This window comes from Aythya marila (assembly GCF_965140915.1).
Source record: "Aythya marila genome assembly, chromosome: 10".
Lineage (NCBI taxonomy): Eukaryota > Metazoa > Chordata > Aves > Anseriformes > Anatidae > Aythya > Aythya marila.
The window spans coordinates 7,093,267-7,106,122 of NC_139051.1; the positions used below are offsets into that span (position 1 = coordinate 7,093,267).

At 51.4% G+C, this 12,856-nt stretch overlaps 1 protein-coding gene across 2 annotated transcripts in view; it reads left to right on the forward strand.

Moving 5' to 3' along the window:
* The window catches only part of PRICKLE2 (prickle planar cell polarity protein 2), a 98,086-nt gene that overhangs the window by 40,030 nt on the left and 45,200 nt on the right, over positions 1 to 12,856 (forward strand). Inside the window, exon 1 of one of the 2 annotated variants that reach the window (XM_082768603.1) lies at positions 4,968 to 5,100. The exons of the other annotated variant lie outside the window; for it this stretch is intronic. The gene's annotated coding sequence lies outside the window, so the exon portion shown is untranslated. Of the gene's footprint in view, positions 1 to 4,967; positions 5,101 to 12,856 lie in introns of those variants that run through there. 2 annotated transcript variants of the gene reach the window in all.

Genomic DNA, 12,856 nt, shown 5'->3' on the forward strand with positions numbered 1-12,856 from the left:
TTGCGCGGGGAGGAATTCTGGTGATGGCCACAAATAAACCTCTCCTCTATTTCATTTCCAGCAGCCTTAATTCAGGAAATATTCCCTGTCACTCTGGGTTCAGCCACAGGCAAAGAAATAGCTGAGGGAGAAATAAGGAGTAAGTCCTAAGCTGCAGGAAGGGAGGGGCTGTATTCTCCATAACGTGATGCATTAAAAGCCTAATCTCCCGGTTTGTTCCTGGGCATCGTAGCTATCTCACATATATATATATCTGTGTGTTCCTACAGCAGGATGTTCTCCAGCTTCGCACACTCTCGGAGTGATGTCTTGTGAGCTCTTCTGGCAGTACCAAAAAATAAAAAGCGAGGCGAGGAGGGGGCAGGGAAGGGGATGTGATGCCAAGTGGAACAGCTCTGTCCTACCCGCCCCAAAGAGAAATCATTCAGACGCTGGAAGAGACAGGCTCTGTTGCGTAGATTAATGTGCAGGGTTTGAAAGCAGCCAAGAACATTTTATACGCACATGGCGAGGCGGGAAGGAGCCGGGCAGCTCATCTCTGCAGAAGCCATTCCTTTCCCTAAGAGGGCATTTAAAAAAAAAGGGGGGGGGGAGCACAAAGGTCTGCGGGAGCGCTCAGCCATTCAGGCGGTTTAATTGGCTGAACGGAGCGCTTTGCAGTTGGGATTAATATGGATATTTCTTAATAACCTGTCACCTTGTCAGGAGTTTCAGGGTCAGGATTGCGACCGAAGTTCTCGCCTTTCCTTCTGTTTTTTATTACTGCGATGGCTTCTGCTGCTGCGTTTTCAGAGGCCTAGGAAGGTGGCGTGAAGGTGCTTTCAGCTTCCCTTCCCCTACGCCTACTGGAGAAGCCAGAAGGAAGAGGGAAGGGTGGTCTACAGAGGTTTCCAGTGAAAGGCTACTCTGGAAAGATGAATTGAGGTTCTCTGGGAGGTAGAAGGACGTCGTGCTGCCCATACCTGGCACTTCAGCTGCTTCAGCACCCCCTCGGAGCACGGGGTGAGGCTGGAGCTGGGCTCAGATCCGCACCGCCTTCAGACATGCTGTGCTTCAGCGTAAACACGGTTAGCACAAACCCAAGCAAATCCCGGGCAGAGCACAAATAAAACAAGTGATTTAGCAGAGCTCGAGGTGGCTTCAAAGGGCCTGAGCCCATAAGCATTTTTACAAGTATTTTACAACTGGTCTCACCGCCTTTTATCTCCCCACTGACCACCAGTGAGGGGATGCCCGCGGGGAGCAGCTGCTCCTCTGTGCCCTGCTCCCAGGCAGCCACAACGATTTCTGCAGCCTTCGTTGGGGGTTAATTTGTTTTGCACCTTTTTCCTCCCTTTTCTCGCCTTTTACTCCCCTCCCTGCCCTGTAATTTCAGAGCAGCCTCCTGAAGGCCACCTACTTGATCAGCAGGCGTAATTTCCACAAGCGCTGATGGGAGCGATGCGGATGCACTCAGAAAATTTCTCTAATTTCTCCTTGCCTGCCCCTACCACCTCCTGGAGTGATTTTCTCCACCCTTTGGTAATCAACATCTCGCCCACTGCTGCAGAAAGCTGTCTGCCTGCAGCCCCTGCCATAGAGCGAGGAGGCTGCAGCCTGCCCCTCTCCAAACCCATCAGCAGCAGCACAAAAAGCAAGCAGCAAGCGCGCAGCCGATAAAGTCTCAGCATGGAATTCGCTCCTCTAATTATCATCTTTTATGCGGAGATAATTTTGATAGAGTTGCACTTCTGGACCCCGCCGTCATCAGAGGACTGCGAGCTGACCTGTTAATCATAGCGGGAATTAATGGGAATTACAGCCAGCGGAGCCCCGTCCCTGAAGAGCTGATCCAGGGAGTAGCACCGGAGGGGAAAGCAAAAATGAAGCAGCCTGGTGTTCTCAGAGCTGCAGATAAAGTGGCAGCAAGTCAGTTCCTGGGGAAAAAAAGGGTGTGAAGGAGGTGAATTTGGTTATAAACAGAAGATTAAGAGCCTAATTCTGGGGAGTGTGAGCACATGCGCATTTTCATTGCATCTACTTGATAATTAGCGTAGATTTGATTTAACGAGGGGGAGCAGGGCCACCACAACTCACAGCCTTCGTGGTGGCTGTCCCCAGGAGATGCAGGTGAGGTGGCCGGGCATCACCTCTCCTGACGGTGCTCCTGTGGTGGAAATTGGTTTATCACCTTTGACTTGAGGTGAACTGCAATCAGTGTCCCTGCTGGTGCTGAGCCACCTGAGGTTCTGGCTGTCCCCAGGTACACAAGCAGCTAACAGGTACTTCACAAAGCGATTCCTCCCACTTGGCTTTTTAAAGAAGTTTCCTGTAAGGTACCATATATCCATGTAGCCTGCGGAGATGAAAAGAGTAATGTGTCTTATCTGTACAGAAGACCCCTAGAGTCCTTAAATATGCTTTATATTGGTGCATCTAAAAGGAAGGGTTAATTAGCTTATGTTAAATAACAAAAATACAGCCCCTGCGTGCCTGAATATGCACACAGAAAGCCTCTCTGAAGAGTGAAGAGGCTGCTCCTACAGCCTGTCCTTAGAAGAAGTTTGTTTAGGACAATGCAGCAAGTTGTAATCTGTGCATTCAAAATGCACGTGCAGTCTGTGGCATGGAGCAAAGGACAGCAATTAGTCCTGTTCATAAGGAGCGTGTTCTGGGAAGGGGAAAATGATAATGACAGAACGAGGCATTTTTTCTTTAACAATGAATGGAAGGCAAACAGCATTTGTTTGATTCTATGTGTGTACTTCAGTTTATTTTTTTAAGTCTGTTTACCAGTTTTTGGACTAATTCAGTGCAGAGGAAGGACAGCTCTTCTGCAGTATGAGCAAGCAGTTTGTACGCTGGTAAACATGAAATCCTCATCTTCCAAGGCAGCGTATCAGCTGAGGAAGACTGCCCTGAGCAAGGTCAATTCTCTCCCCAGCACAGGTGCTGCAGGCACTGCTGTGCGAGCCAGGAGGCAGCTTTTCTGTCCATGTCTGCTCCTCTGCAAGCAGCTGGAAGAAGTCCTGTTACTGGAGACAGGGTGTCTTTTTACCTCCTTTGTAGAGAATGACAAAGCACCAGGCCTTTCTACTGCAGTGATACCATTGTATTCAGCAGAAGAGGCCAGCAACGTGGGTCAGGACCCAGAAACTGCACCCTGGGCACTTGGCAAGCTGTGTTGCTGCATGGACACAAACCTTACCTCCAGGTCCCCTGTGTGATTGCACAGCAGGGACTGAAGGCTCCAGATGCAGGCAGGCAGGATATGAAAAGGGAAACACTGCCCCAGAATGACAAATTTCTCGTCGGGACCCTTGGGATGTGATTTAAGGATTTAAAGACTAGGAAAGAGAGCACATTGCTCTGTTCTCTGCTGCTGCTGCTGGCTCATGCCTAGTGGCTCCTGGGCAGCTCCAACGCTGTGTTTGCTGGGGGGATGCTCGTGTCTCATGGCAAGGTGCTGCCCCTCACCTCCTGAAAATAAAGTGGCAAGGAAAGCTGAGGCTTGCAGTACAAGGCAGGGCAGGGAAAGCCTGTTTTGGGTAGTCTGTCAGTCAGCTTGACACTAATTGGTTGCAGTAAGTAATCGTTCTCCATGTAAATTAGACTCCAATTTCCTCTGTAGTCTGTCTGTTTGCTGTGTGGGCTTCAGTCTCTAATTAGGCTCTCACGTGGTGAACCTGGGCTGTGTGAGCTGCTTTTGTTCCTGGAGAACCAGCGTAAGCCCTCCCTGCGGCTGCCAGGCTCCTCTGGTCCCGTTCCTGATGGGGATGGCTCCAAGCTTAGCGCTGCCAAGTGCAAAATAACTTTTTTTAATGCATGCTTTGATTATTTCCACGTTTGAAGCTTGCAAAGGGGATTTTTTTTAAATGCAAAGGGACTTATTAGGCTTACAATGGGAATACCCTTTGGAAGTGCTGCATCTGAGTTACTGGAAGCTCTGCTTTCCATGAATAGAGCTCGTTCAGGCCCTAACCCCTGTGATGGCCAGGGCAGCTTTGCCTGCACCTGGCTCCTGCAGCCTGGAGCTCAGGCAGCTCCTCTCGTTAGGAGGTAGCTGTGTGAGCGCATTCGGAGCTTACCCAAACGCTGGCCCACGTCCTGGAGTTCCTCCAGCTCCACACATCTGTAACAGCGCAGAAATCCACGATTGCATGCGTGCCTTTCATCCTCTGCCACCCATTGTTCGCAAAAGAGCCGAGGGTCCCTGGTCGCTGCCCGTAGGAGGAAGCCCCCGTGCATGGGGGCAGCTCCGTGGCCCCCGAGCCTCCTCCAGCAGCCCCCAGCTCGGCCCCGCTTCCCTGGGCTGTCGCCGCAGCTGAGGTCTGGGTTTGTGCACCGTGCTTAGCGTCTGCGCCAGGCGGCAGAAAGGAAAACCATATGTGTGCGCCCGCCGGGCTGTTACTCGCCACGAACCCTTTACGTTTCAGCAGTTCCCTTTGTGAAATTCGGTACCACTTCGGGAACCGTGCACTTTCTGTAAACCTTCCCCGTGCGTGATACGGTCGTGACCCAGATGCGTCAGCGTCTGCTTAGGCGTTGTGATAAATGTTGTTTTTCCTGGCACGGCGGTGTTTGGCTTGTTGACTTGCGCTCAGGTGATGCGTGTGGAGAGGCTGGGTTGCTGGCGCTCTGCAGAGGCACGTGCAGGGTTGTGGTCCCCTCAAATAGGTAGACGAGGAGCTCTTTGGGGAGAAAGAGGTGAAGCAAATTGAGCGTGGGCTTTTTATTGCTTCTCTTGACGTGATTTATACCCGGGCGAGGTAACTTCGCTTTCAGACCGCTAGTCAAAACCGTAAGGGATGTTGGCTCCGTGGAGAGCTAAATTTGGGTAAAGGGACAGGATTGGATTAGGGCTTGCGATTTTCACCAATAAGCTAAAACTCCGGTGGGCGTCACGCTCTGCGAGCTGGGGAGGCAGCCGGGGAGCTTTAACTCCCCAGATGACCTCAGCCAGTTGCTGGCTTGCAGGCAGCCTCCGGCAGGGCACCGCGGCAGGATGCGCCCCGGTCCCGGCGCGAAGGCGCTCGCCTCACCTCTGCCCAGCATCCCCCCTTTCCCTGCCCGTCACCCAGGGGGGTTTCGGCGTGTGAAGTGCGTGCCCGTTTAGCCCGGGTAAGTAATCACGCTCGATTTATAGCATATGAAAGGATAAGCCCTTTTAATGCTGTACAAATGTTTGCGTTGGGAAATGATTTTTCTTTGCAGCTCAGGTTTCTGCCTGCCTTCACGAGCGCTCAGCGCTGCGTTACCCATGACTTTTAATGCTCACTGCCAGGCACGGCCTCAATGTGCCGGGGCAGAGCTGGGACCAGGAATATCCCAATGCTTATATTTGAACCCACGGACACCATAAAGCTTTTAGGTGACACAGTCGGGGCTTTGCATCACTGTTTCTGAGCCACTCCTGCTTTTTTTTTTTTTTTTTTTTTTTAACCCCGTTTAAAATATCGAAGTGCGAAACCCTGCGGGAGTCTGCGGCTTATCTTTAGCACTCGGTCTCCAAATGTGGTGTGTGTCTTCTCAGCTGCTGCAAGGGTTTGTGTGGCATGACAAAATGCAAATCCTGAACCTTTGGCAGCTGTGTTTAATAGAGGGGAAAGGGTTATTTTTAACTTTTGGATGTTTTTTTTTTTCCTGTGTTATTGTAAATTCCAGAGAAAACGTCCAATTTCTTTGAGGCAAAACAAAGGTTTCTTTTAAGTGAAACAAAGACTTCTAAGCCCTTAATCAAACTTGCTGGATTCAATTGCTTTCGAATACTTTGGGAATTAAGCAGAGAGGAAGCTGTGTTTTACAGCCCCGCCGGTTAGTGACAAACAACGTGTTGGGTTGGGGAAGAAAAAAGGATTCCTGCAAAGGAGGAGCAGGAATTTGGATCTGGGCTGCGGCATTTGGACTGCTGCAGGGCTGTTTACCAACATCCTCTGTTTGTTTAGGCCGTGCAAATTATTTGTGTGCTTCTCTCTTGAAGCAGATGTTTTTATCCGTGCAACTGGTGGAGTAATTAGAGGGAGAGGCAGGGTGCTGAGCAAACGCAAACACCCGTGGTGGGGGGGAGCGAGCCTTAAAATAATGGGGTGGCACAACACAGGAGCGTGGTGCTGGCTGGGAGAAGGAATTGGGTGAGTTGGGGTGGCAAAAAATGTATGTTTCTAGTTTTGTGTGCCATAGTGGAAAAATTCTCGGTGGGAATAAATTCAGTAAGGATGGGTGCAGCGTGTCCAGGGCGTCGGTGCATCACCACGTCCCCGTGGAGGTGCAGAGCCTGTCCCATGAGGAGCCTGCTGAGCAGTAAAGTCAGCACAAGATGCCGAAGGAGAGGAATGCCCAGGGCCCGACGTGCCGGGCTGTATTTCTGTTAAAAAGTTGCTTCCCCCCCACCGGGGAGAGGCAGGGGCTGCGTCCCGCAGCAGAAGACTGCGCTTGTTCTTGGGGTGAATTCCTCTGGAAGTGTGAATCATTGACTCGCGATTTTTTGCGGTGGAGGCCGGGGGATGATTAAATGTCCTGTCTGCAGGAAATTACCAGGAGATTTGAGCGTTTTCCTGAAGCAGCCTCAGATGGTGTGCAGCTTTCGGTGTAACACAAGCGAGCAGTGTTACGTGGAAGTCTCCCCATGCTTGGCTCTTGGCAGAGCCGGCCTCCCCGAGGTGTTTTTTTTTTTTTTTTTTTTTTAAAGCTCTGGTTGTGCAGGCACATTTTTGCTCTGGTACCATTTAAATAATGGCAGCAACATGCTGATTCCTCTAATGATCTTGATTAAGTTATCGGTTATTTTCTTAATTAGCTACTTGATCTACTTACACCTTAAATGAGTCTGTTTGTGCACCCAGAGAAAGAAGAAGGGGAAAAAAAAACACAACACTTCTCTCTTTTTCCCCTTTCAAAAGGTCTTTTTCCTCTCCAAAAGGCAGCTGCCAGCTCACTTGGGTGCACAAGCGAGCCCAAGCGAGGCTCTCCTAGGCTGGGGGGCAGTTTGCTGGGCTCCCCCCTGCAAAACCCCTTGTGCTGGGGTCCTTTGGTGGGCTTTCCAATAGAGTGAAGGCACAGATGAGGACTGGCGACCTAGAAACCCACCCGGCTGTTTCAGGCTGGCTGTAGAAATGATGTCAGCCTTTGGTGGTGTGCCACTGAGAGGTAGGCATCAGTGCTCCTCGGGGAATTGCTCCCCCAGCAGCAGGGAATTTAAAACCTGAGTGGGGATATGCATTTGTTCCTGACAGCAGGGCTACGCAGACAAAGCACTGTGTAGAAGTGGTCTCCTCGAATGCATGGGCTCATGCTCAAAACATGCTCAAATATTTCAAGTATTTGGAATAGTGGGGTTGTCACAGGCTCCTCACTTTGCAGGACGGTGGAGATTTGGGGTGTGTTTTGTGTGTGGGAGGGTGAGCGTTCCTCTGGGAAAGCTCACATCCCGGGACACAAGGGTGAGCATCCTGGTGAGCTCAGGGTGCTCAGGAGGTGGGAGGCTGAAGCCTCTGCTTCCCTGCAAAGGTCAGGGCTCGGTCTGGAGGCCAGAAAGCATCTTTTATCTCCTTTATGTTTCCCACGTGCTAGCTCAAGCCCAGCACTGCCCTGACCACCCAGCATCCCTGCTCAGCACTGGGAGTGCAGCCCCACCAGTTGGTACCAGTTCTTCACCAGTGCTGCCCACCCACCACCACTTGTTGCGCTCTCAGGGTAGAGAGATTCAGCTCTGGCACTTTGGAGGCTCCTTGTGACCCATGCAGCAGCAGCCCCTGCTTCAGATGAGCCTATTTGTTCTTGCTTTTGTGCTGTGTGTTAATTATGCTCCCCTCGTTAGCCTTATCTTCACACCTCCCCTGATGCAGAACTCGCTGAAAGATGGATTGAGTAACGAGGCTGCTTCCATGTGTACGTTGGAGAGAAATCAGCTGGGACTCTCCAGCTAAAACAGAGCTAAACGCTTGCCCTCTGGTTAAATTCTGGCATCCGTGCCAACAAAACTATGTATTTGGGAAGAATTACCGACAGTTCCAACATACCCCAGCTTTATTCCCTTGGGTATTCTGTATCTGTAGCCTCATGGTGTGAATTCGGGCTGGGTGACTCCCGTCCCCTAACAAACCTTTTGCGGGGCTCCATGGTATTTTTACATCTGGATTCCTAAATGGTTATGGCTACGACTGCAAGTGCAAGCGTGGTGGTGTGTTCTCATGGTCAGCTGTATCTTGGGTGCCCCAGCTGAGCGTGGCAAGTGTATTAATACCTGATAGTGATGGTGATTCCTTCAGGAGAGCGTGGGGCAATCCCCATTCCCTCCCCACGTCCCTCCTGGTTTGCTTGCATAACCTGGCACCAGTCATGGACATGCTCCCAGGTTTCAGATGTGGGAAGAGCAGCCCAGCTCTGGTTTGGGGTGGAGGTGTTGGAGCAGAGCCAGCTGTGGGCATGGTACCCAGGTATGGCCACATCCATGTGGCATGGGTGGCATGCCCCCGTTGGGGCTAGGACTTCCACGTGCAATTGAAAAAGCCAAGGGATGATAAAACCTGACAAATAACTGCACTAAAAAGAAAACGCAGTGCTGTCTTGTTCCCTTGGCCTTTCTCTGTGCATCCCGGGAGGTGGCAGAGATGAAATGTTTGTTCTGAACAGGCTGGATTTCTCTTCACATTCCCCTGAAGTTTGTGTTTGGGCTCTGCCCTCTTCGTGTTGGTTTATCTGCTGATGTCTCCAGCCGTTCAGTTGCCCGTACGTAGTTCCAACTCCAGATACTCTGCGTCAAGATACAAACGAAGGAAAGGTAATTTGTAATGAGGTGGCCATTTATCACAGCAGGACTGCAGGAAAATGTGCATTAAATATTCACGGGGCCGTGTTCATTAACACTGCCACCTCTCTGGCACTGGGCAGTGCAGGAGGAGGCCCCGTCACAGTGCAGGAGCAGAGGGGAGGTAAGGCCGTGTTCCTCACAGCCAGGGCTGGATCTGGCATTGCAGCAGTGCTAGTGTTTCAGTACTTCCAATCACAGGTTTGAAAATGCTCACGGTAAATATTTTAGGCCTGATTTCTCTGCCCGGCATTAATTCATCTCCACGCTGCGTGAGTGCAGGTGGCTGACACCAGCCCTCCCGATTCACAGGCAGGCAATTAGGGAGATAAGCCTAAGTGACTTCATTTGTCTCCTTTTTAGATTGCTCAACTCTGAGTTGCTTTAAAGGGATGGGATTAGCCGAGATTGAGTTCTCAGTGGGGCTGGGAGTCAGCTGCTGCTCGGGGGCTGTGTCCGACAGCCGCCAAGGTACCAAGACAGGGAGTGCGCTATCCGTGGGCGTGAAATGGTGCCGGGAAGATTATATCTGATGATAAAACGGTATTAAGGCTTGCTTCATTAACAGGCTAGAAGGCATCAAATTACTCTGGTGCTGTAAATCTCAAGCGTCACTTAGGTTTTGCAAGTGAAGCCACTTGAGCGTTTGAGCTGCATTTGTTTGCTGGCTGTTGTGTCCTCAGGATCATGGCACGGGGCGTTGACTTCCCACAGCGATGGGAGGGCTGAAACATCAGCAACCTGGCAGGTTAAACGTTCCCTTGAAACAGAGTCTTGTTTCAGGTCTCGGGATACCTTGTTCTGGATTGTACTGGTTGCAAAGATGTGCCAGATGTGGGCTTCGGACATGTGGGCTTGTGTTGGTGATGGCTTGCAGGCCACTTGCCCCAGGAGATGTGCCCAGCCCAGGCTGCACCCATGGGTGAAGCTGTAACTGTCTGCATGGGAGGAAAAATGTGTCTTGGTGTGAGCTTCAGAGCATCAGGAGATGGGTTTGGTGGACTATTTGCCAAGCGTAAAAGGCACGTATACAGATAGAGGGAAAATACCTGCTTTACCTGAACGCCCCTTGTATAAAATAAGTGCCCATCTCAACTAATTAGCTAACAGATTCACTGTGGCTGACTCCACCATCCATTTATGCACTTGAAAGCGCCATTAATTTCCACTGGTGCCTTACAGCAGACCTGCAACCGAAAGGTTCAAGAATGTGGGGCTCTTTGCTTCCCGACAGCACGGCTTGTCTGCCCCGAGCACGAGGAGCAAGCCTGCTCCCTCCCTGCAGCCACCAGGAAAATGACGCGGTGGCCGCCGCTGGCATGCAGCACTGAGCACTGCTCGCTGCTGCTGTTGTGTCGTGTTTTGTCACTCTGCATAAGCCGAGGCGTTGGTGCACGCTGCGTAAGCCACCGTTGATTAACTCAGGGCTCACCTTGCCACCAGAGCTGCTCGTTAGCCTTCGTTAACGGGGAGGCTGCTCGTGGCTGCGCCTTGCGCACGCAGCAACCCGCAGTGCTTTTGGGGAGCTGGGGCTGATCAAAGTCACAAGAAATGGCTCTTTTGCTCTTCTTTTGTTGCTTTGACGTGCCGCTTGTCAGGGAAAATACGAACGTGTTTCTTTGCACAGGGAAATTAAAGAAATCTTTGTTCTGGCTTTGTGTTGCATGCTTTTTAACCCTTCGGCATGGTGTTTGTTGACGTGCTGGTTCCAGCAGTTTGCTGCCTGTTTGCAATTAGTCCTCGGCTCTCCTGCCCAGCCTGGTCTGGAGCTTGTTTAAAGGAGGGGTTAAATTTCCTTGGTGTAAACATTTTCTGCTTTCCGAGCTTGTCATTATTTGTTTTCTCAGCGTGCTCATTTTCTGAAGCACTGTAGGAGCCACAGTGTGGGAAGCAGACCCTCACATAAAGAGTTTAGAGCTCACACCTCCGAACGTCTTCACATTAGGCACTTCATCGGTGCCAAACACCCACTAAAAATCAGTGAGAGCTCCACGCTTAACTCCTGCCAAAATATCGATTAGGGCCCGAGCATCTGACAGCTCCCATTGACCATCCCTGTAGACAGAGGGCTGGCAGAAGGAAGCAAGAAGGAGCAGTTCTCCCTGGGGATGTGTTCACAGTGTGCCCAGGGACTCAGAAGCAGCCTGCATCTAAGCCGTGACATATTTTGCCCTTTGGGACCCGTAGCTGTCACACAAGTGTCTTGGCCGTGCCTGTGCTCGCTGCGTTTGCAGTCCAGCAAGCACCTAAAACTGGTCGGAGGCAAGGCTGGTGGCACAACTGTAGTAAATGATTTGCCATGGTTTGCTGTTTTCTGTAGCATGGTTCCTCTCTGAGACTCCTTGGGCTTCAGAAAGGTTGGTCTCAGCTCAGGGGCAATGAGGTCGTGTTGTAAGCCCCATGCGAAGTCAGTCAATGCCAAAACCGAGCCTGGTGTCGTGACCCTGCTGTAACACGGGATGCTGCTTGCTCAGGTGGGCAGGGGCTGGGAGAGCAGGAAGGCTGCTTCCCTCGGCATTTCACCTGGAAAAAAAAAACTCAATCAAGTGAAAACTTCCTCAAAGCGGTGATATTCAGACTACAGTGAGTGTCAGCATCCTCCTTGGCCGTGGGTTTGTGCTGGTGCGTGGAGCAGACGCTCAGCAAGGGGAAGGCAGCTGTTGAGCTGTGATTGCTGCTTATTACACTAATTACAACAGTCTCACCGGCATCGCGAGCTCCCCTTCTCCTTCCCCCATCTGTCTGCTTGGCCATCCATGGTTGCTCATCTTTGAGACGGGGACTGTCTTTTGGAGGTACAGTCGAAGTGTTTCCTTCCACGGGGAGCCCAGCTGCCCTCCCCCTCTGCTTCCCCGTGCTGCTGCGGGGGAATAATCCTGTTTGGCATGTGGGAGGGATGTTGGGGATTTGCTGATTTACCCTGAAATAAGGGCACAGAAGGGTGAGATGTGGCACAGCTTCTGCCAGAAGATGTGGCTGGCTCTGCCTCCTGTGTGACAGCAGAGCAAAGGGTTTTGATCCCCGGTTTTGGACTCGAGCACTCTGACCCCCAAAATTGCAGCTGTTCTTTTGTTGAGAGGAGACAATGCAAGTTAAATCTCAACAAAAAGAAACCACGGCTCCTCTGGATGCCCACCTGGTTTCTATTTGGGGGACGAGTCGGGGGGTTACTCGCTTTGAAGAACAGCCTGCTCCAAAGCAGCCTGGAAAATGCTTTCTGAGCCACGAAACAATGAGGCTCACTAAATCTCTAACAGCAATAATTGGTTCTAAAGGGCTGATGTATTTAGTCTGCTAATGTTTAGCAAACATGTTTGCTTTACCCTTTGAAGATAATGCTGCATGCAGCAGGGTTTGGTAGGAAAAAAAATAAAAAGAAGGGAAGAAATGGCCTGTGGTTTTTAGCCCGCTTAATAAGTACTGGCTGGTGGGAGCAATAGCAGTCAATATTGCTCGTCTCCACGTTAAATGCGAGTGGTTGAGTTTTACTGCCCTGGTGAGCCAGTGCTGGTAGTGCCCTCAAGCCCTGCACCCAAGGTTCCCATCTGGGGACCACGGCACGGTGATGTTTGTGCCTTCCCAGTGCTCCTGCACGAGTGTAGGGCACTCGTGCTGTCCCCTGGCTGGGGACATCTGCACTGTGTGCCTCGTTGTTGCCATCGTGGCATCAGCCGGCACCTCCTTGCAAGGTGGCTTTGACCTTTCTCTAGTCTGTTATATAGGGCGAGTGGGGACAAGGCGTGGAGGGATGCTCCAAGGACACCTCCTGCTTGGGACACGCCATCTGGAAGTCCAGGCTTAGCAGCACAAGGGTGGTTGGAGCGAGGGCTGTGTGTTATTTGTGTGCATCTCAAGGGGCAGTGAGGAGAGCTGGGACACCACAGCCTCCCAGGGAGCTGCGCTGGAGTTAGGGCCACGTCCCTGCGCGACCCAGGCTGATACGGTCGTAATCCCTCCCTTGGAGTCCTGCTCTCCCCAGCTTGTTCGGCAGCTGGTTTAGTTGCCTTTCCCTGTAGATTGCGATAAGATAAAAGCTGGGCCGTGTTTTACAATAAGGGAAAACGGTTTAGA